This window comes from Bolinopsis microptera, chromosome 7 (genome assembly GCF_026151205.1).
Source record: "Bolinopsis microptera isolate Bmic1 chromosome 7, MBARI_Bmic_1.0, whole genome shotgun sequence".
In the NCBI taxonomy this organism is placed as follows: domain Eukaryota; kingdom Metazoa; phylum Ctenophora; class Tentaculata; order Lobata; family Bolinopsidae; genus Bolinopsis; species Bolinopsis microptera.
Window position 1 is genome coordinate 17,926,885 of NC_087078.1, and position 27,302 is coordinate 17,954,186.

At 36.2% G+C, this 27,302-nt stretch overlaps 1 long non-coding RNA gene across 1 annotated transcript; it reads right to left on the reverse strand.

Moving 5' to 3' along the window:
• Nucleotides 1-24,164: 24,164 nt before the first annotated feature.
• LOC134818594 (uncharacterized) lies at nucleotides 24,165-26,404 on the reverse strand. Its single transcript, XR_010160677.1, has 5 exons — nucleotides 26,316-26,404; nucleotides 25,945-26,020; nucleotides 25,633-25,765; nucleotides 25,336-25,414; nucleotides 24,165-25,142 (listed from the first exon to the last, which is right to left on the reverse strand). It is a non-coding gene; the product is annotated as an uncharacterized LOC134818594 (long non-coding RNA).
• Nucleotides 26,405-27,302: the final 898 nt, after the last annotated feature.

Here is a 27,302-nt window from a genome sequence, read left to right on the forward strand (position 1 = left end):
TGTATTATATCTATAACTATTATCTATATCTACGGGTATATGCCTCACAGAATGGCTAGCCTCACAGAATGGCCAAATTTGTAAATGTTTTTGTAACTAATTTTTTATATAAGACTGGTAGGTTTTGTGGATACCATATGAAACAAAAGTCTTCTGGCAACACTTCCTGTGGTGAAATCATTAACTAGGACCACATTTTCTGGCATAAATATGACTGTTTAAATGTAGAAATTTTTCAAATTTTGGAACTAAGTTTACATTTTGGTGAGAACTTCTGGCACCAGTAGGACAGAAGATGTTTAAAGAATAGTATTCATCAAACAAAACGAACATTGTTAAATATAGGAAGAAAAAAATGCTAAAATGGCTAAACGCCTCACAAAATGGCCAAAATATGCCTCACAAAATGGCCAAAATTTAAAGCTCCTTTTATTCAATGAAACAATAAGTCTAAAGTATTCACAAGCTATTTATCATACAATAACACCACAGATGGAGTGTTTTTACAGCCGAATGAAGGTTATAAATCATGAAATCAGGGAATATGAACAACGCCACACAAAATGGCCATTTTTGGTGTAGGAAATTATGCCCTTTTTATTCAGTTCTAAGAAATTTCACCTATATGGGGGTGTTAACAAGGCATATTTATACCAGCAGCATGCCTGAAACAAGAGCCAAAGGTTTTAGAAAAATAAAATTTTCTCGTTTTCATTTTTTTGGGGCCATTTTGTGAGGCATTTTTTCTTTTTTGTGAAATAATTTTTCACAGCTCAGTTTTTTCGTGAGTCTAAGGTTATTACCCCATTCCTTAATAGGTTTTCTAACAACGTGTGGTGATAGAAATTTAAAAAGTATCTCCATCAAAAAATTATAGAAATCCAGATTTGGCCATTCTGTGAGGCATGTTTTTTTGGAGGAAGATTTTCCGGCCAATTTTTCTCAAAGAAAAAATGGTTATGAGATTAAATCAACCCCCGGGAAGAAAAATATGAGTGTCAACTTAACTTCTTATGAGATAAAAACTGGAATAAAGTGTGTTTTGTGATTTTGAGAGACCTTCCTTTTTTTTGGCCATTCTGTGAGGCATATACCCGTACCTATTATATGTAGGTTCATAGGTTTTAACTTCTAAACAAGCTTACCTAAACCCTTGTTTTCGGACCACCCAAACTTGGACATCATTTTATAGCCAGCATTATTTGGATCCAAGTGGGGATTAATCTCAGGAACATCACGATTTTCTGCATGAAGGTGAGAAATCGATGATTCATGATTTGGATCACAGTGAAGCAGATTGCACTGCTTGCAATATTCTTCAGATTTCTGTTTAGCGCTTTCCAGCTTAACAGCAGTTGTTCTTAATTTCATGCTGTACTTCGACAAAATTCGATTGAGATTTTCATCTTTGACATTCCATACAACATCACTGAATGTGTTCCCAAAGTTGTCTTTTCCGTCCATTAGCGATGGGAAAAAATTCAATAAAAATTTAAAAGATTCATAGCTCTTATGAACGGCAGCTGTCATGGCTATATTGCAGCCTGATTCATCACACAGACTCTTCACAGCAGTCTGTAATGAGCCAAGATGATCATTTCTGAGTTTTTCAGGGAAATACAGAGTAAACCAATCTTTTACTGACACAATATCATCATTACAAACTTTGTTATACAAATTCTTGTAAGAACTTGGGGTAATTTCTTTACGTCTTTTATTTTTCTGTAATCTGGCAGGTGTATGTGATGATCCAGAAGAAGATTCACTGATGACTAAACTATAAAATTCAGCTGAACTGCTGCCAGGATATGCTTCAGGATACCTAGCACGATAACTGTCAGAGTTTGAAGGATTGCAAGAATTATCTACAATAGAATCTTGGATATCTTTACTTCTAACGAACGGGATAACAGTAAAGGGTAGCATAGCAGATGCCTTCTGGAGTGCTACAATTGCTGAAGTAATTTTTATTTTAAAACAATATCATTGCTTGATGGGTATGATGCCACTAATGTCAAGATGGACAAAGATTGATCAGTCCGATCGTTGATTCGTTTTCAGCTCCCGCTTGTGACAAGGTTGGTGGTTGTTCTCTTTTCTTTAATGAGCTAGTACAGACATCAGCACTGTTTGGTTTTAGATTAGCTCAAATGTAATAATCCAAAATAAAAATTGTATTAGATGATAGCGGTGGCGTAACGTTGCCTGTTGGCGCCCCCCGCTGAAAAAGCGCCCCCCCCCCCCCCCTGTTGGCGCCCTCTCCCCTTTTGGTGCCCCTCCCTAAAATTGAACAAATTAGGTGATTTTAGAGGATACACCGGTAAAATCTCTAAAAAGTGTGTATCTAGAGCAAATTGTTAGTACTTTAGTTAAGTTTTCGAAATTGTCCCACATTCAAACGACGATTTGGCGCCCCCCCTAAGACGGCACCCCTCCCCCCGATAGCGGGGTCAGCAGGGCCGTTGGTTACGCCACTGGATGATAGTAAAAATAAATCTTAAATCACTTAGTAAGTAAAAAGTACATCAATGCAACTGGATGAAGGAGACGTTAGTGAGTCTGGGTGCTGGGAGAATGCGCATTACACCACGTGAGATTGTTACTAGATTATTATTATTATTAAATCTAAAATAGCTAATAATTTAATTAATTATTAACAGGCCCCTTAACGTGGGCAATAACATACGCTTTGTTACTAGAACTTTTTACTAGAACTAGATTGTTACTAGGCCATTTACCTATTACTGATGCAGTCTCCATGTTTAATCTTATTATAATTACTGTATTCAGTATTGTAAATATAATGCAGTAGAACATGCATATTCTATGTTTCAGGGAGGAAAAGAAAATTTCGCAGCACAGAATAATTAAGAGAATATAGACACTAAAAATGTCCACATGACCCAAACTCCCAGTGTCCTTAACTAAACCTTTTAAATAACCTGTCAAGTGCAAGTGTCTCAAATATTTCCATGTTGGGTCAAGAAGTTAATCAACTGTCCAAATAATCACCTGCCATGCTACATACTAATTACTAAGAACTTATTAAAATTATTTGTGCGGTTTAAGATTGTGATAGCGCTCGATTTTCAACTTGAATCAAAACCAAAAAGTGTAGATGTCAAAATAATGAATAAAGTATGCGCGGCGCGACCAGAATTATAATCAAACTTTTAAGTAGAATATCAATTGTAGTGCGATTTACCAGGCTATTATGTTCATAAAGATAAAGATTTGGCGGAATGACAGGCTGAGCGCCGCCCAGTAAAGTGCGATGCGTTATTGGGCCGCGCCGCGCACTCAATTATGCTTCTCGCAACCACACCGATCTCGCTACATCGGCAAAATGCGCTACTGGATCCCACTGAACTGTGAAGTATTGACATCGTCAATTAACATATATTATCAATGACCAACAAATCATTATTGAATTAATTACTATAGCAATTTAGGAATATCATAATTTATATTCATAAAATTATTTGCTACACGTTGTATACCTCTCGTGCGGCCGCGCGCGATCAAAAGGGGTTGCAGCGTGTGTCAAAAAATTATCAATTAATATACATTAAAAATATGTATATATTTACAATTCAAATGCAAAAATTTACAAACTTTAGCTTCGATGTTTCCATGTAAAATATTAAACAAAATTAAAAAGTGTTTTGATTTGATATTACCATACACATAGCCATGTGTATACGCGCGCGCTTGTTTCACAAGTAAAATATACTTTGGCGGTCGCGCGCTACTGCAAGCGAGAGGGCTCTGGTTAGAGCAAATATTACCATTAAAGTTGTATGACCGTACCCACCGTGCACTCTTCCGCGGCTCCCTTAACGGGTGATACTCGTAAAATGTTTGTTCCATATATACTTGTAGGTTTATAACCTACCAGGACGCGCGCGCGTCCTGGTAGGTTATAAACCTACAACGGCTCCCCTGTATTGTAAAAACTTTACTATAGTGAAACGAGAATGGGGGTCACGGTGTGATGCAAATTTGATATCAAATATTATATTAATATATTAAATATTAATTATATGCATTACGAAATGAAATTGACAAGTTATGCAAATTATTCGGTGGGAAAATATAAATAACATTTTTTGCACTAAGATTGAATCGAGCGCTTCAAAAAGTTTAGCTTTCTTAATTTTCTTTGTTTGTGTATTCGATAGTTTGCATGAAGTTTTGATTCATGTACAGACTAGTATAGCTGGACGGGTATATATCCTATTACAAATTGTAGACTCGGATTTAAGTGTGTTGAACTAATAATAATATGCTACTTCGCAATTGTCAATTGATGTGTCATATAGAACTTCAATAATGATAGGTCAGTCCTACGGCATTATCACATCACAGGCCGTTTCTCTCGCCAACGAATCGAGTTCGTTTCGCGCTTCAATTTTATTTTGAGGTCCTACAGCATTATGCCAGTATGCAGTATTTGAGTGGAACTCCGGGCTCTTTAAATAGGCTGTATATTGTTTGTTCACAATTGGCAATTTTTCCTTCATATTATGACTGAATTTGGTGGATTGGTTCCTATAATAGACTAATTCAATTCTATTTCACGATTTAACGCCAATGTGGTGTGTTTTTATTAAATTTCTGATTGAACTTTTTAATTCATGATGGAAATTAAATCCTAATCTTGTTGTTATTCTAGTGCATAGGATGTCAAATATTGCTACAAAGGACGATTATCACAGAGCATTTGTGACCATCGATGGCAAAAATTACAAATGTCTGGGACTTGTTGAATCTTTGCCAGATACTGGTCAGTTTAAATTTGTTGGAAAATCCACATATTCGATGGGCTATATAGAAAGAGTGAGTAGCACTAACTGGGATGAAACAGAGGAACTCCCGAAAGATTTAGTTTGCCGAAATTGGGTACAAACAACACATTTTGATAACGAGTAAAAGATTGGAATACAATGCAGGGCGTACTTGATGTACACATCATGTGTGTACGCAAATAGCAGACATAACTTGAGTGTAAATATTCAGTCCAGTTAACCTTACATTCAATGTAAGTTACATTGGTGTGAAATTCATTTATTTTTGGTTAACAATGTTTGGGAAATTTAAATTAGAGCAGAATTTTTTGTCAATAATTTGAAATTGCTTGTTTTATGCCATAATTTTTAGAAGAGCAGCAATATCTGAGAGATTTTCATTAAGCTTTTTATATTATTGATTTTGTAGTTTTCGACTGACTTGAATGTCCTGCACAGCAGATTGAAGCTTCTTAAATAATTTTTATTCTATTGTACTGCTGTGTAAATTTGATTATAATTCTAATTCTAATTCTAGTACAGACCTAAGTTTACAAGCTATTGATAATACAAATGTAAAGCTGTATAAAGTGTATACATCTGTATGTATACAATTGTTGTTTTCTTTTCTTGTGTAATGTGTATAATGTATATACATAAACGAATGTAATTTGCTTCCTTCTGTTAATATATTGTAGTGCATTAAGTAATTTTAGTTTGTATGGATTTGTTATTTTTGTAACTTCATATTATTTTCAAATCAAATTGTAAATTTAATTACAATACCATACCATATCATACTACAAATTGAATTAGGATTCCTTTAAATATCAAATTGATTTATTGATTATTATTTTTTACCTTAGTTGTAGTGAACGCTGAATTTAGTCGTACTGAACGTACGTTCCAATCATTTTGTAGTGAACGTTTGTGAACGTTAGTGAACGTTAGTCAATATTTTGATAATTTTTCCGATAGTTTTTAACTTTAAAATATGAAATTTTCTGAACACAAATTTGACAGATTAGATGACATTTTTGCCCACAAACCAATTAGTCAGTTAATTGATGATGGTATGAAACCAAATTGGGGTACTGGAAGTCAAAATCCCGAATAAAATTGTAAAATCATATATTCCAAATCTCTGTCCCATTTTCAGTTTTTGAAAATGAAATTTCCAGGACCGAAATTATACAGTTTTTACTGAATTTCTCACCTGCAACCAATTAATAAGTCAACTATAGATGGCATATGACACGATTGAGGTGCTGGAAGTTTGATATCGGTCGGAGGAAGCCCACAGCAGAAAGCTTAAGAAAACGAAAAGTTGTATTTTCAAAAGTCTGTCCCATTTTCGAATATGAAATTTTCTGAACACAAATTTGACAGATTAGATGACATTTTTGCCCACAAACCAATTAGTCAGTTAATTGATGATGGTATGAAACCAAATTGGGGTACTGGAAGTCAAAATCCCGAATAAAATTGTAAAATCATATATTCCAAATCTCTGTCCCATTTTCAGTTTTTGAAAATGAAATTTCCAGGACCGAAATTATACAGTTTTTACTGAATTTATCACCTGCAACCAATTAATAAGTCAACTATAGATGGCATATGACACGATTGAGGTGCTGGAAGTTTGATATCGGTCGGAGGAAGCCCACAGCAGAAAGCTTAAGAAAACGAAAAGTTGTATTTTCAAAAGTCTGTCCCATTTTCAAATATGAAATTTCTGAACACAAATTTGACAGATTAGATGACATTTTTGCCCACAAACCAATTAGTCAGTTAATTTTCGCTTTTTAAGCTTTCTGCCGCAGTGGGCTTCCTCCGACCGATAACAAACTTCCAACACCTCAATTGTGTCATATGCCATCTATGACTATAGTTGACTTACTAATTGGTTGCGGGTGTGAAATTCAGTAAAAACTGTAAAATTTCGGTCCTGGAAATGTTAATTTCATAATAGCAATTAGCGTTCCTTATGTTCCGAACGTTAAAATCTTTTAGCGAACGCGTTCACAAACTATTTTTAGTGAACGTTCCGTACGTTCACTACAACTAAGTTTTTTACTCTGTACAAAATGGTATAAAATTGAAATTTTTGTTTAACTGAAATTTTTGTTTAACTGAATTCTCGAAAATATAAGATCCAACTTCAATACATTTAACATAAATAGCAATATAATGCTTGAATTTTAATTCTTTCTAATTCTCATTAGGAATATCTTATATTGGCCTTTGATAAGCACATTCGTCATAGGGGACTCAGGGGAGCAGGGACAAAAGGAAATCGCGGCATGTACGGAATCGCGATTTTTCCCATTATTTGCGACAAATTTTATGTATAGTTTAATGTATAGTCTGTTAAAAATCGCGGTATCGCGAATTTTGGCCAGAATAATCGCGAAATCCTTTTGTCCCTGCAGGGGACTGGGGAGGGGGTATAAAATATCCGTAAAATGGTCTGTACTTAATCCTCCTCAGTCCTCACCCTGACATTGTTGGACAGTTGAGTATGATTTTTTATCAACCATAAAAATGAGACGGTTGTTTATCTAAGTGTACCACGTTACCAGTAGCTTCTACCTCATTGGCTGTATATTGATCCTCATATATAACATAGTTTCAGCAATATTGTGATTTCGGACATTGATGTAAGCTTTTTCAAGAAATTACAGCAATTAAAAAACTAGCAATTAAAAAGCAGTTAAATGACCTTCTAATGTGAAATTCCAAAACTTCAGTTCGCGGTGATCCTCGGATTATCATCATTCTCCAATGTGTTGCTGGATCTGGCCCTTTATCTTAGATGATGAGAGTACGTTTTGTACGTGTTACACTGCTGTTATCTTTTTTCTACCTCATTACCATCCTATTAGTAAGTATCAATTCCCTCATTAAAACAATTAGCGTGTAATTTGTAGAGAATATTTTCTTACAACGTATATCAGCTGGTGATAATGTCATTTGATGTAGGTCAGTGTTTTATGACCAAAATAAGAGCACAATTTGTAGCATATTTCGGGATATGTGGTATTGTGTTCCGTTTGTTAAGTGTTCTAAGTGTACAATGTAACGTGGTTAGGACAGTAGAGTGTTTCTTAAAACTCTTCTCTATCAAGATAATGTTATATGTTAAGTAGTTTATGTACTATGTCTGTAGTAGTTTAATGTACAATGTTAAGTAGTTTAATGTACAATGTTAAGTAGTTTAATGTACTATGTTGTAGTAGTTTAATGTATAATGTTAAGTAGTTTAAAATTTTTGGTTTTTTGTTTTTCCTATGTTAAGTAGTTTATGTACTAGTAGTAGGTTATGTCTTGGTATGTCCACGTCTGGTATGTGAAGATCGTCCCAGGGACTGGTTAAATTAGAGGGTTACATTTAAACTGTCTGTTACTGTGGCTACTAAGATGTTATTAAGGGTAAACCTGGTGAACAGTCCCCTTTCTGTCGGGAAACCTCTGTGTGTTTTAACTGTTAGTTTCAGCGGCTGTGGTCTAAAACAACAATAACTATCTCACAAAAAATACAGATACATTTATGTGTGTGACGGTTTGTTAGCACAGTTGGCTTTTTATATTGTATAAAGACAATGAATGATAAGGAGCTCTAGAGATTTAAAGTAAGATCGGGGATAAAACTTTATTCCGTAAATCTCAGTTACAGGCTTGGACATTCAAAGTTTAAAACTCAACCTGGCAATGTTTGACTGTAAACCATGGTTCCTCATTTAGAATCATCTCAAACTCTGTAGTGGGTTATTGATATCAGTTCAGTGACATTAGATGTAACATGATGTCATTTATTACCTTATATGGTAGTACCTGTGGCCTGTGCCACCCGAAAATTCAATATTTTCAATCCCTATCGAGACTCATTTACAACTCGGATCAAACGTCAAAATCATTGTTATCAGATTACAGGGGATCGGAAGGGAATGTGACTAGTTTAATCCTCTAGCCGCCTGGGCTGTTTATTTACTTTATATAATAACAATGTTATTATATGATATTAAAGTAAGGACTAATAACTGATGTTGTTACACATAACACACATACCTGCTGCTACCTGGAAAACGAAATCCTCAATCTCCGAGTCAGCTGTAATTACATCAACATTACGTAATGCTTTTCAGTTGGTTGTAGTTGTTGTGTAGCTCTTAACACTTCAGGTAATCATTAATTGAGCGTTTAATTACTTAAATTACATTGTGCACTTGTGAACTCTCTTTTCTCTGTTTAGGATAAGTGTAGTGTAGAGTGAAAGGTATTTTAATGTAATAAATGTGGTAATGTTGGTGATTTCGTTGTGTAATCTCTTAAGAACTGTGTAACAATAGTGTGTACTGTTCGGAGTGTTTTGTGGGAAAATAGCCGGAATAGTTGTGTGATAAGCTGAATAGAGCTGAAGATAATATTAATTAAACTAATTGATGAATTAATTACATTGGGGGGGGGTCACAATTTAGAGTGAGAATTCCTGTCTCACTAATATTACTCTGAACTGGTATATTGAGACAATGTTACCAGTGTGAAGGAATTAGTACCATTTTTGTGGACATATTTATAAATGTAAAATTGTAAGAAAAACGCAATAAGTGGTACGTGTTAAGAATTAGTTTGTGCGGGAAAATGCGGAAAATAACTTGTGTTTACAAACAAAATGTTTTCCCGCCGCATTTAATTAGAATTTTTCAATATCTATCCAAATCTTCACTAATAACATCCCAAGGGTTGTAAAAAATCTAAAAAAATCGCTTGATATTTAATAACCTATACTTCTTGAATTGATCTTTCTTTCCCTAATCGCTGACTTTTAATCTAAAAAGAGGCTGGTTTCCAAACTCTAACTCCTTACAAGCTTTTTAAGAGGGATTTAGCATCATAACATGTACCAGACAGATGACTTAACTTCAAGAAACGTGAACACTGGAACACTTACTAACCTTACCGTACACTTACGTAAACACTTTACGTAACACTTACGTACCACTTACGTAACACTCACGTAACACTTAACGTAAACATACGTAACACTTACGTAAACACTTATACGAAACACTTACGTAAACACTTAGTATCACGTACGTAACACTTACGTAACACTTACGAACACTTACGTAACCTTACGTAACACTTACGTAACACTTACGTACACTTACGTAACACTTACGTAACACTCACGTATAACACTTACGTAACACTTACGAAAACACTTACGTAACACTCACGTAACCACTTACGTATCACTTACGGTAACACTTACGTAACACTTTACGTAACATTACGTAACACTTACATAAAACACTGCCACATCTGTTGCAAACATATTACCAAAAACCCGGACTAGCCAAGCCAACAACAGGTTAAACAAGATACGAGATTAAACACAAACAGGACATTGACGACTACGAGTAGCAGTTCACAGACGAAATACTGTACACATTCTTCGAAATGTTTTGTCGGAGTGTGGCGTATTTGGCGGGGTGTACAAATTGCACTCGTTATTACCAGAGCGAAGAGATGATCGGGAAAGCTGAGCTCCTTCATTAAAGATTACACTGGCTCGGGATGATGTGAACACTGATCACCTTTTCAATTGTTATTATGGAGGAGTTCGAGTGCTGTGGTATCATCGGATATACTGATTGGAAAAACACAGAGTAAATTTATTTAAATTTTTTAGTAACCATTCTACTTTAAAGTAAAAATAGATTTTATTTGATTCGTTATATGACATGTTTGATAAGAATGTTTGATGATAAGAATAGAAGGTGTTATTTAACTGAATATACATGTATTTTATTCAACAGGACAAATAAGCTGAATGGAATCAGAGCAACGGTTGCCGGATAGTTGCAGTTGTAGGAATGGTGACACATGTTGGGTGGGGACTACGTTGTTGAGGAATGGTGCACTGAAAGTTGAAATCAACAAAGAGGTTAGCTCGTTCAAATTAATTAAATTCAAATTACCTAAATGTATTGGACTGTGTCAATTATGTATTAAGTTCCTTGGGTTAGGATTCCGGAGGTCTAAAATATCCGAAATATTTGAGCCCTTGTTGGGACTGAAGGGACACACATTTTGAATTGTAAGATTTGAATGATCAAGATTTGAATTAATAAGATGGGAATATTAATAACATTGACCCTTTCTATATTACCTGGCCCACTCGTAATATTCTGAGAATTCATCAACATGGCCTGGAGTATCTGAGTGGGAAGCATTGAAACCTTTGATTTTGGGTGATGTGCTTCACATTCTAACCGTGTCCGTTAGCTTATAGCTATCATATCTGATGGTATGTGCCCCGCCGTTAACATTCGGGTTTCTACCTCTTGTTCCCACAAGTTCTTGCTTTCCTGTTTTATATCTCACTTAACGTTCACACCTACCCAAACCCCAAATCTAGGGCAAGAAAATTTTGGTAAACTGGGCGACGCGAGTTCGGAAATCCATTTTAAGTATTCTCACGCTATGTCTCTTAGGGGTGCTGCAAAGACTGTTACTGCAGTGAAAAGATTAAACATGAAACTAGTGTATATCTGCGCTTGGATTCGTGGTTGGTGGAGTTCATTCTGATTTATCTTCTCTTGTGTTCTACGAAAATGACGCAAAAGGTGTCCCTCGCCTAAAACATCAGGGTGGAAATAGTAATTGACGAGTAGTATCGACCAAAATATATAATGCAAACTGATGCAATATTTTAAAAAACGAAGAATATACACAAAAATGATTTTATTGAATTGGTATATTAAATCTAACAAAATTTGCGCCTCAAAAAGAAATTTCGCACAAGACACCAATTGTTGCAGTAGGACAATTTCTTGATCCTTACGTGACCCCAAAGTAGACATCGCGTTACAAAATATGTGATAATATTAAAGAAAGATAAGAAGAAGCATTTCAGCGCTGAAGTTTCATCTTTTTGACCATATAAGTATAACGTAATAATGTGACCAGCTGACTTTAGGTTATAAATTAATAATAAGAAGTGCTATATTTCTGATTATTCGTTTGTATCAGTAACGCTGTACATTGAACCTGTTCAATTTGCGACTCTGATGAAAATATTTAATCAAAATAAAATCTTGTAAAAAAAGAAACATCTATGAAAGGCTGTATGTTGTAGACCTGGGCTTCAGTGGGATGTTATTTTTTAACCTCGTGGCATCGATTAACCAATCAGTAGAATCGCTGACACGTGTCAAAACAAACTTCCAGCTAGTACACACTATTTTATGGAACGTGTAAACTTTGTGCTTTTAAAGATTTTTTTCGTGTAATATAACTCAATTTCCTCAATTTAACTCAATTTGTATACTTACTTAAAAAAAATTTGCTTCCCTTACGTGTTTTTAAGCATGAAAAATAATTCATAATTACTGTTGCTTTAGAACAATTACAAAAACATGGAAATCTTCTCATTTCTTTCTGTCTTTCCTTTGTTTCATTCTGATAAGTTGAATGGTGGGCAGTGATAGTTTTATCAAGTGTGTTATTTCGCAGTCGGCGCAACTTGAAGCATACCCTTCGTTCAGTCGTATTTAAAGTGTGTATTCTTTTTGCTACCCTAGGTCACAAAATTCCGAAATGAGGCCGACGAATTTTTAAACGCGATACATGAGATGGCCATTACCGTAGTCATCGTGAGAATATTTGCAAAACACAGTTGCGCTACTGGCAGAAGAAAACTTCTACAATTATCAAGTTTAAATTCAGACAACAGATTTCTATGTTATCTGAGTTGCTGCCATTGGTGTGGTGTATATTATATATACTAGGTAAGTTCTTCGCTATTAGATATTTGATCTGGGAATCGTGTCATCTTGTGTCTTCAAAATCTCAGCGCTCGCGCTTCCCCTACTTATAAAATTCTGGGCTGTGTGCCACTACTTCGTGATGTAAGAGGGTTACATAATGGAAACGGTATATGCGAATTTTATAATAAATTGTTAGTGTTGTAAACCGCGCGCGATTGCTGCGCGCGCTAGATTATCTTTCAGTTAATTGCCTAGCTGATGTGTTCATTCAATCACATTTATTGCTCGTTACACAGATAACGTTACAAGTAACAAGTTATCTACTGTCGAGTAGCGTGGTGTTCTTTGCTTTCCTATAAAATAAGTTATGTAAAGAGTTTTACACTCACTGTAAGAATTTCCTCATCCATGGACATGTCGCTTCGAACTAACGAAACCTGATCTTAAATTATACTCTAAACGTCAACCATAAGATCATCGCATCACCCCCCGAGTGTGTTGAATGTATAATGTCGAAAGCGGAAGAGTGACTTTGTTACGGGATATTGAGTACATAGGTACTGATTACTGAAGTACACTGGGTAATGGAACTAAGAGATTGACTTGGCATCTACTCCAGGTTTTATTTCTAATGGTTAAAAACTTTTTTAATACTTTCAAACCACTACTATATAACAAATTTAATTTGAGATCATTGGAATACGATGTTGTCACGTTGAAAAGTTGAATAATTTCTTTCCTGATAAGAGCCCTTCCTTGTCGCATCAAAAAGGATCAAGTAAAAATTTATCCAGAAAAACGTTTATAAACTTCTATGTAAATGTACAAAAAAATCTTTGAGACTTTTTACCACTCCCAGTTGCAGTTATAATAGATGACGTAAGAGATGAGTTGGACATTCCACACTTCATCAGCCAAAACCAACTTACCTCAATACTCAGGGAGAGGGAAAGTTTCAACTGGATCAGGTAAGTAAATACACAAAGTTATTAGTGTCGATATCTTGGTGGGGGATTTGGTTGTTAACCAAAAACTTCTGGCAAACATGATTGAGATTTCGAGTACGCAGCGCATGGGCTGAATAAGTTTTTTAAATTCCTTTATTCGTATATAATATAGCTGAATTTGTTATACTTATGTAATTACTCATTGGCATAACCATAAAAATGGATAATTGAGCTTCGACGCATACTTCTAGACACAAACAGTGTTAATACATTTAACGGCGGACCTATTATATCGTCCTTTCTTCAAGTGTAAACTCTGTTAGATAACTATTTCCTATACAATATACATTCTATACATTCTATCTTGTATTTCATTGTATAACATTCCAACCAGCTGTAAAAAGGGCTGGTTTAACACTTAACATGTTTTCACAGATCGGACGGAGCTAGATCGGTGAAACTCGCCCCCCCACCGCGATTTCTGAGTACCTATTGGAAACTTACAATAGGCAATGGGAATTTTGTTGTAACCGACTTCTTCACTTCTCATTCAACTGATGAATCAAAGTAAAAGATGTCCAGGAGTATAACGCCATATCATAGGCTTATAAGAGAAGATTGATTTTAGATTTTCTGGGTCGACAAACTTTCTGATTTTCTGATGTAAACATTTAGCCACTCAGGCAGTAGGCCTAAGACAGTAGGGAACGTGTGTCTTACCAATGTGTGGATTACGAAAGTGAATTGAGGGAAGCATGACAGTGGAACATCCTAGCATTTATAAATTGTTTACCGTGTAGAGAGGAGCTGAGCTGGCTGAATCTTCCTGCTTTATTGCTCTTAATGTGTCGATCATTATCTAGATAAATAGTCCTGTCTTCATGGTTTCATAATGAATTAACTGAATTTTACGTATTATCGTTAATGGAATTATAATAATCACTCTGATTCAGGGCAGCGAGGTGGTGCAAGAGGGATTGGAGATGGGTTGATTGATTACGGGAAATTACCCTCTGTGGATTGTGTGAGGGATTTGAGGAGACTGTTGGAATACCGGTTAGTTTTAATCAGTGAAAATAAAGCTCTAAGGAAACCTTATTTGCTAATAAGTTTATGAGAGTGTCAGTAATCTAGTAAATGAAGTGTTAACTGGACGTACAGGGACAAAGGAAATCGCTCGGCATGTACAGAATTCGCGATTTTTCCCATTATTTGCGAATAATTTTTATGTGTAGTTTCATGTATAGTCTGTTAAAAATCGCGGTATCGCGATTTTAACCAAAATATCGCGAAATCCTTTTGTCCTGCTGACCGTCTGATGTACTCACCCAGGTCACGATTTATGCGAGCATGGCCGAGACAGGCTCATCGCACAAAATCTTAAAATAAACTACAGAAAAAAAAACTAACAAAAAAATGTGTGAGAATAGAAAAAAATGTATTTACAAGTTTTTAAACAGCTCGACAACTCCAAATGTACTTTTTATTACTTTTGGTAATTTCGGAAACTTAGTGCGTGTGAGATCACGTGGTTTAGTAGATACAAACTTTGCCGCGCGCAATTAGTGGCGAGCTTTTGACGAGTTTAGTTATAAAGCTCACCCAATATCGCGAGTTCTGACTGCGAGATTTCGGCACCCTCTTTCAGCACTTCGTATTCGGTTTCGCGCGCCGCAAACGGCCCCCATAATTACTATTCCTCAACTTGCTGGCCTTTTCGTCTTTATCTCAAGCCGGACTTTTCATGGTCATTGAACTTTGGTATTGGATTGTTTTGAATTATTTACTGGCTGGTTACTCTTGTCGGCTTCTGTTGTCTGTACTGTCTAAGTCTTATAAAGGATACTAGTTGTTGGCAATATTAATCGGTTTATAAGATTCAAGGTTCACAGTGGTACTATAGTTTCCATGGTTACCATTAAAGGAGGGTCCGTTAATGGTGAAATCTCAAGGTACTATTTCCTGGCTACAGTCGACTCCATCTTTATCAGATAATAATGAATTATACTTGACACTGCCATAGGCACAGTGGATATTTCTTCTTAAAGTTTGAAAAAGGGTCTCTTCAAATGTAGGACCTGACTTATTAATCCTAAGCAGGTAAATTAACTCTGGATCCTCATCACATTGATTCCATTCTACATTCAGGCCATAAACAAAAAATATTACCAGATAACTCCGTCACCATAATTTGATCTGTTCAGTATGAACGTAGGCCTTCCCCGGACAAATCCTTAAATGCGTCTCCTTCTCTGGCTGAAGTATGACGAAACGTATAATTTATTCAGATTAAAGTATTTACAAGTGCTCTGATGATAATTTAGTTAAAATAATTAATAATTGCCAAAAGAATGACCGTCGACGATGCTCGATCCCGGAATCAGCGCTTAGCGGCCGTGCCCTACTGGGCGCTACGTGAGGCTTATCAGATTTCCAATAGTAACATTATATACTTCATAAAATACACACAGTGAATTTTTCGTTATGGTATGGATCCAAATTACAGCGGCATACTTACAATTCTGAGAACTAAACACGAGCGGACATTAAAGCGACATTACTTACAATTTCGCTTACAAAGCGATACTCTTTTTAAATACAAAGTAATTTGTGGGGCCAGAAATCTTGCAGGCTGGGGGGGGGGGGGGGGGGGGGGGGGAAATGCACTTTTAGTCTCAAAAATCCAATCTCATCGCACTTTTTTTTCGAATCCCTTGATAGGGGTTACTAACGCAACCCTCTTGTCCAGGAATATTGACTGGGAACAGGAGAAGTTGGGTGTGCTGTGGTATTCACGACGGCTTCGATGGTCCGTAATGCAGGGGCCGCTACTTGGTGGATATCAAAAAATCACTGGTGGTAACCATATCTACGTACTCCGACAGCTGTTGTGTTAAGATTACTGAGGAAGTGGAGTGGGTATGGCGGTGCAGGGTGTTCAATTATGGGCTGAAATGTAAGATATAAACTTAACTACTGAGTTTCTAAGGTATTGTTCAATCTTACTGTGCTGGAAGAAGTAAGATAATTAAACTTAACTACTTAGTTTATATTTAGGTACTACTCGTGAATGAAGTGTAGAAAATAAACGTAACTACTTTGTTTCTTAAGGTATTGTATCCAAATCTATCAAAATTCCTAGAATTGTTGATAAATTTTTATAATTTAAAATCTTCAGGGGTGTTTCACGTTTGCTAAGAATTGGGTGGAAGCAAATCAATGATAATGGGCGTGTTGTGGGATGATCTTCATTATTTTTGAGATCTTTAACATTATCCATGCGTTGCCTGCTGAGGAGTTCCATTGACATCCATCTCTTAAGTTCCTTTCTCTGGGGGAAAATTTAGGATTTGTTTTTCTGTGTAGGGGGATAATATTAGGGTTTATTTGAACGTTTTAAATTTTTTTTTTAGTTTTTTATTAATGAATATTATTCGTTTGAGTTTTAGATTTAATTTTATAACCATTTGTTATGACCCATTTTATCAGCTAATTGTTTGACAGCTTTCATTGTTTGACTGACTCTTGACTCTGTTTACTGACTTTGAATCAAATTTTCGACCAGGACTAAATCTGACTGTCATTGGTATGGTTTCAAATTAAATCAACAAATTAACTCAATCAGAACTGTATCATTAAAAATGCTACATTGATAATATAAACGGAAACTGCAGACTGACAAATTCCTAAACATATGGATCACAAATTGTCTTCAACAAGTTCGAATCAAGTTTCACCTTCAACAAGTTCTAATCAAGGTTTTACCTTCAACAAGTTTATCTAAGTTTCACTCCAAACAAGTTATAATCAAGTTTCCACCTCCAACAAGTTACTCATCAATTTTCACCTCCAAAAGTTCTATCAAGTTTTCCACCTCCAACAAGTTCTAATCAAGTACCTTTCACCTCCAACAAGTTCTATCAATTTTCACCTCCAACAAGTTCTAATCAATTTTCACCTCCAACAAGTTCTACATCAATTTTCACCTCAAACAAGTTCTAATCAGTTTAACCCCCCTAGCTCCAAAGGCATTGCAGACCACAGACCCTTCCTCTGATATTAAAACCTGTTCTTATCAAAGAATGTGCCTTCTGGACAAATTCGGGCGATATCTCCTTTAATTCACATTTGTTATTATCGGGAAAAGGTGTATTCACGGTATCTGGTGAGGACTATCAAGGGAGATAAGAAGAAGGAAAGCAATGTGAAAGAAGCTGAAGAGAAGAAGGATGAATAGACCTGACAACCAGGATGAAAATAACTCGTATTTTAACTTTCTATTGAGTGGACAGTAGTGGTTATCAATTTTTATAACATTATAAGACACTTATTTTAAGTTTTTCGCTTAATCCGATGTCTACAGAGTTCACAAAGATGTTTATGCGCTTCAAGGACTCTGTTTGCGTTTTAAAGATAATCATAATAATCCATTTATAATATTATAATCTATATAAAAGATATGTATATTTTATGAAGCTTTCATTACCGGTTGAGAATTGTATTATTGGTTTAATATTGTGAGCAGTGCGAGAAAGATAAATAAGTGAGGGGAACGTGAATGGGAAAGAGGTTGTGTCCGTGTGCTAGCAAGTCCTGTGAGTCTGTGAGTTAGTGAGCTAACTAGTCTGTGAGTCTGTGAGTTATGAGTTAACTAGTCTGTGAGTTAGTTGCTGATTTAATTTCTGTTCAAAGTTTTGTCTATTTATGTAATCTGTAGTTTGGTTTGTAACGTCACGTGTTTGTTCTCACGTTATCAATACTGCGTAAGCATGTCACAAAATGTTCGGTTGCCAGTGCGCGGGTTGCTATGTCCACGCTCACGGTTGCTAGGATAAGAACATGAGACTCTTAAAATTTTCAGGTACTTATCCTGACTCATTACTGGAGCACACTCAGAATATTTACAGCGTGTCTTTTCGGATCCTGATTGATAAAATTTATCATTAAAATAATGCTGTTGACAACTTCACAACCTATTATTTTCTGGTTTCGGAATCTTCCCACATATTAAAGTAAAGCTCGATTTGTCCAGTTTTCCCACCTCCGAAGCTCCTATCTGCTTTAACGTTAATATATTGGACGATTCCTAATCGCATTGAAAGATTTTCTCAAGATTTCTGTCATATTTAACAAAACTGTAGCTGAAATTGTTTTTTTCAGGCGATAAAAGCAGCACTCTGGGTTTTTGTAACTGCTGTAGCTAACTATGATCCGGTGTTGATTGTACTATGGAGGTAAGCATAAACCAGTTGGCAACCAAATGTTTGTTTTCCAGTTGTGCCCTCCGTGGTATTTCCGGACAGCAGGTCTGCAATCTGCCCTATTTTTATCTGTTAACAGATACATGAGAAAATGTTTACAATTGAAATCAGTCGAAGGGATGATATTTAAAACGATTAAAACTTACTTATCCAGGCATTGATTGGCTACAGAAGGCACTTAGATTGCTGTGGTATTCAGAAGATCCTGATTGGCGAGGAAAACGCCCAAAAGTCTACGATATGGAATTAATACCTATATCAAACAGCGTTCCAGACTTTGTTGCAAAAGGTATTGATTTTCACTAATAACTTGCTCAAGTTGCTCAATGCTCAGCGATTTGAAACATTATCTGTGGGTTGGTCATCGCTATGAAAGAAATTTTTCGGCGAATATTTTGTACCATTTAATTATTCACTTTTTTTTTCAAGCAAAAATAACGGAAACAATAGATATTATTTTGTTAATTCTTCTACGAAAACAATTCCTCTCCACATTATTTTACCCAGGCTGCGGGACAGTGGAAACCCAACTCCCAAATGGGGAAGAAGAACAAGGGAATGGGGAATAGTCCACTCATCCACAAACGGGGTAAGAATTGCCACAAAAGGAATAATTCAACCTGTTATAATTAAAATAATTATTTTCTGAGGTTTGTCAGTAAATGAGGAGTGGAGCCTCTACAATTTTAAACTATAAAAAACATAAAAAAAAGTTGTTCATATAGCTAAATACAAATTCACATAGGGAACCTTGAAATTTATACCCTTCCTAAGACTGTGACATTCCCAGGGTGCTTCCCGCGCCAAGATGGTTAGCTTGGATCTACACATACCATGCCTATGATGGGGGTCATGGCTCTGGCGTTCATTCTCTTCGAAGCTGCTGTTATCCTGATTACTTGCGTTCTCAGGAGAGATGGCTTATATCGGTGCCTGTCAGAATATTTTCAGTAGCCGAATAATAATAGACAACATTCTGCTGAGGATGATGAAACGTTGGTATTGCCATGTGATTTTACCACGTTGGTATTACCGTGATTATTACCCACGTGATATTACCACGTGATATAACACGTGATATTACCACGTGATATTCCACGTGATATTACCAGTGATCTTAACCAGTGATATTACCACGTGATATTGCCAACGTGATATTACCACGTGATAATGCCACGTGATATTACCACGGGATATTGCCACGTGATATTACCACGTGATATTACCACGTGATATTACCAACGTGTATACACGTGATATTGCCACGTGATATTGCCACGTGATTATACCATTTTATTTGGTCGGGTGAAATTAACGGGTTTATTGGTTACAGGTTACCAGGTTGCCCTGCACTCTATACTGTTTATTTATAGTTACGATAAAAAAGGACACTAATTCGGTTGTTGAGCATTTGAGAGTTTATCCAATGGCTTGAATATAGCACTCTATTATCTTCGATTTATAATTACGTAAAGGGATCTTGTATCTTAATTGTTGGTGTCGGATGTATTATTTCAAATTTAATGCGGATAGTTAGCAGTTATTCTTTATTAACAACTGAAAGGCTTAACTGAGGTCCACAAACTTTGATGGTGCATTTATATCAAGCTAATACCATTTTAATATTTATGATATTTCTTCAGTAAATTATATTTCAGCAACATTCTTAAAAAACATATAATTATAATATTCACGGTTATAATGATTTCCCAAATATTTTTTAAGATCCACATTCACTGTACGTGCAGCATTATGATCCGGTCCCTCGCTTATAATGTTATAGTTAAGGGGGATCAAAGTGGTCGATTTAAAGGTTCCGTTGGATTGGAATGTTCACAAGGATTTCTCAACGGAATATGTAGTAGGACTACGAACATAATGAGACTTGTCACATTTTTGTATCTCACGGAAACACCTCTTTTTACCACTTATTACACCTTCTTACCACCTTTCTGGTTTGCCAATATCTTTAGTTGTGAACGTCGGAAGGTTGAAAATTAATCGAAGTTGTTCATCTCATCAAAGAGAAAAACTTTAGTTAGAAAACTTTTTACGTTGGATAATCAGCTCATTGGATAATTACCAATAGTAATTACCAAATAAAGTGAAAAAATTTTTTATTGGCTCAAAATGATTGGAAATCGTTTGAAACCACGGAGAAATGTAGTTTTTAGACAAACTTCAAAAATTGTTCACTTAAACATTTTTTCGAGACTTGGAAAAGTTTTGAAAATTTGAAAATATATTATTCCGCCAAAAAGTGATCGATTGCATGAAACGTGGATAAAAATGCTTTGCTGAAAAAACTTCGAATATTTTTAGATTGGGGAATACTAAAATCATCAAAATTTGAAGTTGGAGTTCAGTAAATCTCATACATACATGTTACATGGCGAGATCTCCATCCAAAAGGATTAGTCTGCGTCATCTGCGTATACTTTGTATTATCAACTACGGCGGGTAATATTTCTCCATCTTTTCGACTGCAGCCAATTTCTCATAAATCAATCGTGAGTCCATTACGATCCCAATCTCCTGCTCAGATCTTCAAATAAATACCATCATTTAAAGCTCCTTTCCTAGGCCTGCCTCTTGATCAGTAAATCTCGACATATTTTATAAATTGGAATAGTTAGCGGAAAGGGCGAACTGAAAAGGTTAAACCACCACTATTAGAGTTTCATAACTAATTACCAATACAGCTTTATCAAATTCCACATAAAGAAACAGACAAAAGGACCATTTAAGATCGAACCGATTTTACCTGCTGTACTATCATTTTATTGATTTCAATGATCAAAACCTATCTGTACCGTCAATCCTGCCATCTATACCGGGGTATCTGATGGACCGGACCTATTATTTACCTCTATAATTAGGACCAGTTGTGCAAGAAATGCGATTTCTCACAGGTGTTTCTTTTAGTTTTAACTGTGCACTTTTTGTCACTCTCGCAAGAGGCCGGTATTATAGGGGTCTAGGAAGCGAGTGTAAAATATACCTTCATCATCACTGTGGCTTTATTGTATTGTGGGAATTGCGCATGCCGTTCGTTTGTTGTGCAAGCTAACTCAAATAAACCCCATATCTCATTTCCGGCGTCGGCTTTAGAGTGGAGATAGCATCGAGAGGTTGCTAGAAATAGCTGATTTAGAGTAAACTGGTGGTAGTGGGTGGTGCTAAGCATGGATGTAGCAGAAACCGTAGCTACACGGGGTTTCATTGGAGTTGTTAATTTTAATGGCTAAAGAGTGCCGGAAACTAAAGTTACTTAAGATTGCATTTAGTTGAGGGGCCAGTGGGTAAAAACACGGTTGTGTCAAGGACACAGTGCTACAGTGCAGGAGAGTACTGCAACAAGTCGTGCAAGTGATTACAGTCTGCAACAGTTAAAACACGAAGGAGATAAGATTGTGGCTGCAGAGGGAGGAGAGGAGCAGGAAACATGATTGTGTTTGAAAAGAAGAGGAGGAAGGAGGGTTTCCTTGCTCAGGTATTTTTGGAAGAGGTGGGTGAGAACTTATACCCAAGCGACAAGGGAGGGCTGGAAGCAACCAGCGGCTACCCCCCCCCTCCCTCATCCCGCCCCCCAACCCCTCCTATTAAGATCACCGTCCTGAGCCTTAACAGCCTTTTATCAGAATCTGATGAAAACAGAGAGGACTGACCCACCCTTTTTAGATACACGAAACCCTTCTATTATAAATCGACTTTTCCGCCTGAATTACTTATGGTATCTTCTTTCAAGGCTACAGACCTTGCCGTACCGGATTTTATTGATCGAAGTGAGTCTCTTCAGCCTTTCTTCTTTAGAGCTTTTTGGTTAGTGATCAAACTCTTGCTACTCGGCTTCACTGGATCTATCAGGACAGATTCAATCTTTTTAGGTCTCAACAGCCTTAGTTTCATGTTTTCTCATTGTAGTACGTTTCTGCTCCTCCATTTTAGCACCACCCAAGCTTCCATCAGTTCACTCTAAGTCTTAGCTTTGTCGGCGTTTTTACTGTTGCAGACTGGTATCCTTGCATGTTCTTTGGCAGTTACTCCTGCACTGTAGCTCTGTGTCCCTGGACTCCACCGTGGTTTACACTGCCCCTCAAATGCAATCTAAGTAACTTTAGTTCCCGGCACTCTTTGGCCATTAAAATAACCAACTCCAATGAAACCCCGTGTAGCTACGTTCTGCTACATCTATGCTAGCACCACCCAGCTACCACCATTTACTCTAAATCAGCTATTTTAGAACTCTCGAGGCTATCTCAGCTCTAACCCGACCCCCTAGCAATGATATATGGGGGGTTTTATTTGAGGTATCTGGCATAACAAACGAGCGGCATGCGCATTCACAATAACAATAAAGCCACAGTGGATGTGGAAGGATATTTACACTCGCTTCCTATACCCCTATAATACCGGGCCTCTTGCGAGAGTGACAAAAATGTGCACAGTTTAAAACTACAAAGAAACTCCTGTGAGAAAATCGCATTTCTTGCACAACTGGGTCTATTATAGAGGTTAAATAAGAGTCCGTACATTCAGATCGGGTTTAGAGACATTGGCATGATTGACGGTACAGATAGGTTTTGATCATAGAAATCAATTAAAAAATAATCGGACAGCATGTAAACTCGGTTCGATCTTAAATGGTCCTTTTGTTGCTGTTTCTTTAGGTGGAATTTGATAAAGCCTTGTATTGTAATTAGTTATGAAACTCTAGTATTGTGGTGTTAATACTTTTTTCAGGTTCAGCCCTTTCGCTAAGCTAGTTTCCTAATTAATAAAATATGTCGAGATTTTACTGAACTCAACTCGAATGAGGATGATTTTAGTATTCCCCAATCTAAAAATATTCGAAGTTTTTCTGCAAAGCATTTTTATCCACGTTTCATGCAATTCGATCACTTTTGGCGGAATAATATATTTTCAAATTTTCAAACTTTTTTCCAAGTCTCGAAAAAAATGTTTAAGTGAACAATTTTTGAAGTTTTTCTAAAAACTACATTTCTCCGTGTTTCAAACGATTTCAATCATTTTGAGCCAATAAAAAATTTTCACTTTTTTGGTAATTAGCTAATTGGTAATTATCCAATTAGCTGATTATCCAACGTAAAAAGTTTTCTAACAAAAGTTTTTCTCTTTGATGAGATGAACATCTTCGATTAATTTGCAACCTTCTACGACGTTCACAACTAAAGATATTTGGCAAACCAGAAAGGTGGTAAGAAGGTGGTAAAAAGTGGTAAAAAGAGGTGTTTCCGTGAGATACAAAATTGGTGACAAGTCTCATTATGTTCGTAGGGGTCCTAACTACCATATTCCGTTGAGAAATCCTTGTGAACATTCAAATCCAACGGAACCTTTAAATCGACCACTTTTCCCCTTACTATAACTTTATAAGCGAGGACCGGATCATATTGCGTGCACAGTACTGTGGAATGTGGATCTTAAAAAATATTTTGTGAATCATTATAACCTGAATATTATAATTATATGTATTTTTAAAATGTTGCTGAAATAAAATTTACTGAAGAAATATCAGTAAATATTAAAATGTATTAGCTTGATATAAATGCACAATCTAAAGTTTGTGGACCTCAGTTAAGCCTTTCAGTTGTTAATAAAGAATAACTGCTAACTATCCGCATAAGATTTGAAATAATAAATCCGACATCCAACAATTAAGATACAATGATCCTTTACGTAATTATAAATCGAAGATAATAGAGTGCTATATTAAAGCATTGGATAAACTCTCAAATGCTCATCAACCGAATTAGTGTCCTTTTATCGTAATATAAATAAACAGTATATAGTGCAGGGCAACCTGGTAACCTGGTAACCAATAAACCCGTTAATTTAACCTCGACCAAATAAAATGGTATAATCACGTGGCAATATCACGTGGCAATATCACGTGGTAATATCACGTGGTAATATCACGTGGTAATATCACGTGGTAATATCACGTGGCAATATCACGTGGTAATATCACGTGGCAATATCACGTGGTAATATCACGTGGCAATATCACGTGGTAATATCACGTGGTAATATCACGTGGTAATATCACGTGGTAATATCACGTGGTAATATCACGTGGTAATATCACGTGGTAATATCACGTGGTAATATCACGAGGTAATACCACGTGGTAATATCACATGGCAATACCACGTGTCATCATCCTCAGCAGATATTGTCTATTAGATTATTCGGCTACTGTATTCTGACAGGCACCGGAGATAAGCCATCTCTCCTGAGAACGCAGGTAATCAGGATAACAGCAGCTTCGAAGAGAATGAACGCCAGAGCCATGACCCCCATCATAGGCATGTATGTGTAGATCCAAGCTACCATCTTCTCGTAGCAACCCTGGGAATGTCACAGTCTTAGGAGGGGTATAATTTCAAGGTTCTATGTGAATTTGTATTTAGCTATATGAACAACTTTTTTTATGTTTTTATAGTTTAAATTGTAGAGGCTCCAAACTCGCATTTACTGACAAACTCAGAAAATAATTATTTTATTATAACAGGTTGATTATTCCCTTTTGTGCAATTCTTACCCCGTTGTGGATGAGTGGACTATTCCCCATTCCTTGTTCTTCCCCGCATTTGGGAGTTGGGTTCCACTGGTCCCGCAGCCTGGGTAAAATAATGTTGAGGAATGTTTTCGTAGAAGAATTACAAAATAATATCTATTGTTTCCGTTATTTTTGCCTTGAAAAAAAAAGGTGAATAATTAAATGGTACAAAATATTCGCCGAAAATTTCTTTAATAGCGATGACCAACCCACAGATAATGTTTTCATCGCTGAAGCATTGAGCAACATTGAGCAAGTTATTAGTGATAAATTCAATACCTTTTGCAACAAGAGTCTGGAACGCTGTTGAAATAGGTTTTAATCCATATCGTAGCTTTTTGGGCGTTTTCTCGCCAATCAGATGCGTTCTGAATACCACAGCAATCTAAGTGCTTCTGTAGCCAATCAATGCCTGGATAAGGTATGTTTTAATCGTTTTAAATATCATCCTCTTCAACTGATTTCAATTGTAAACATTTTCTTCATGTATCTGTTAACAGATAAAAATAGGGCAGATTGAAGATCTGCTGTCCGGAAATACCACGGAGGGCACAACTGGAAACAAACATTTGTTGCCACTGTTTATCTTACCTCCAGTAGTACTATCAACACCGGGATCATAGTTAGCTACAGCAGTTACAAACCCAGAGTGGCTGGCTTTTATCGCCTGAAATAACATTTCAGCTACAGTTTCGTTAAATATGACAGAAATCTTAGAAAATCTCATGCGATTAAGGAATCGTCCAAATATTACGTTAAAGCAGAATAGGGGAGCTTCTGGAGGTGGAAAACGGGATAAATCTAGCTTTAACTTAATATGTGAACGATTCCGAACCAGAAAATAAGAGGATGTGATAGTGGGTCAAGCACATTATTTTAATGATAAATTTGATCAATCAGGATCCGAAAAGACACGCTGTAAATATGCTGAGTGGTGCTCATTAATGAGTCAGGATAAGTACCTGAAAATGTTAAGAGTCTCATTTTCTTATCCTAGCAACCGTGAGCGTGGACATAGCAACCGGCGGCACTTGCAACCGAACATTTGTGACATGCTACGCAGTATTGATAACGTGAGAACAAACACGTGACTTTACAAACCAAACTACGATTACATAAATAGACAAAACTTTGAACAGAAATTAAATCAGCAACTAACTCACAGACTAGTTAACTCACTAACTCACAGACTCACAGACTAGTTAGCTCACTAACTCACAGACTCACAGACTTGCTAGCTCACGGACACAACACTCTTTCCTTTCACGTTCCCTCACTTATTTATCTTTCTCGCACTGCTCACAATATTAAACCAATAATACAATCTCAACCGTGTAATGAAAGCTTCATAAAATATAAATATCATTTATATAGATTATAATATTATAAATGGATTATTATGATTATCTTAAAACGCAAACAGATGTCCTTGAAGCGCATTAAACTTCATTTGTGAACTCTGTAGACATCGGATTAAGCGAAAAACTTAAAATAAGTGTCTTATAATTTATAAAATGATAACCACTACTGTCACACTCAATAGAAAGTTAAAATATCGAGTTATTTTCAATCTGGTCAGGTCTATTCATCCTTCTTCTCTTCAGCTTCTTTCACAGTTGCTTTCTTCTTCTTATCTCCCTTGATAGTCCTCACCAGATACCGTGATACACTTTTCCCGATAATAACAAATGTGAATATAAGGAGATATCGCCCGAATTTGTCCCAGTAGGGCACATTCTTTGATAAGAACAGGTTAATATCAGAGAGGTAGGTGGTCTGCATGCCTTGATCTAGGGGGTGAAACTTGATTAGAACTTGTTTGAGGTGAAAATTGATTAGAACTTGTTGGAGGTGAAAATTGATTAGAACTTGTTGGAGGTGAAAATTGATTAGAACTTGTTGGAGGTGAAACTTGATTAGAACTTGTTGGAGGTGAAACTTGATTAGAA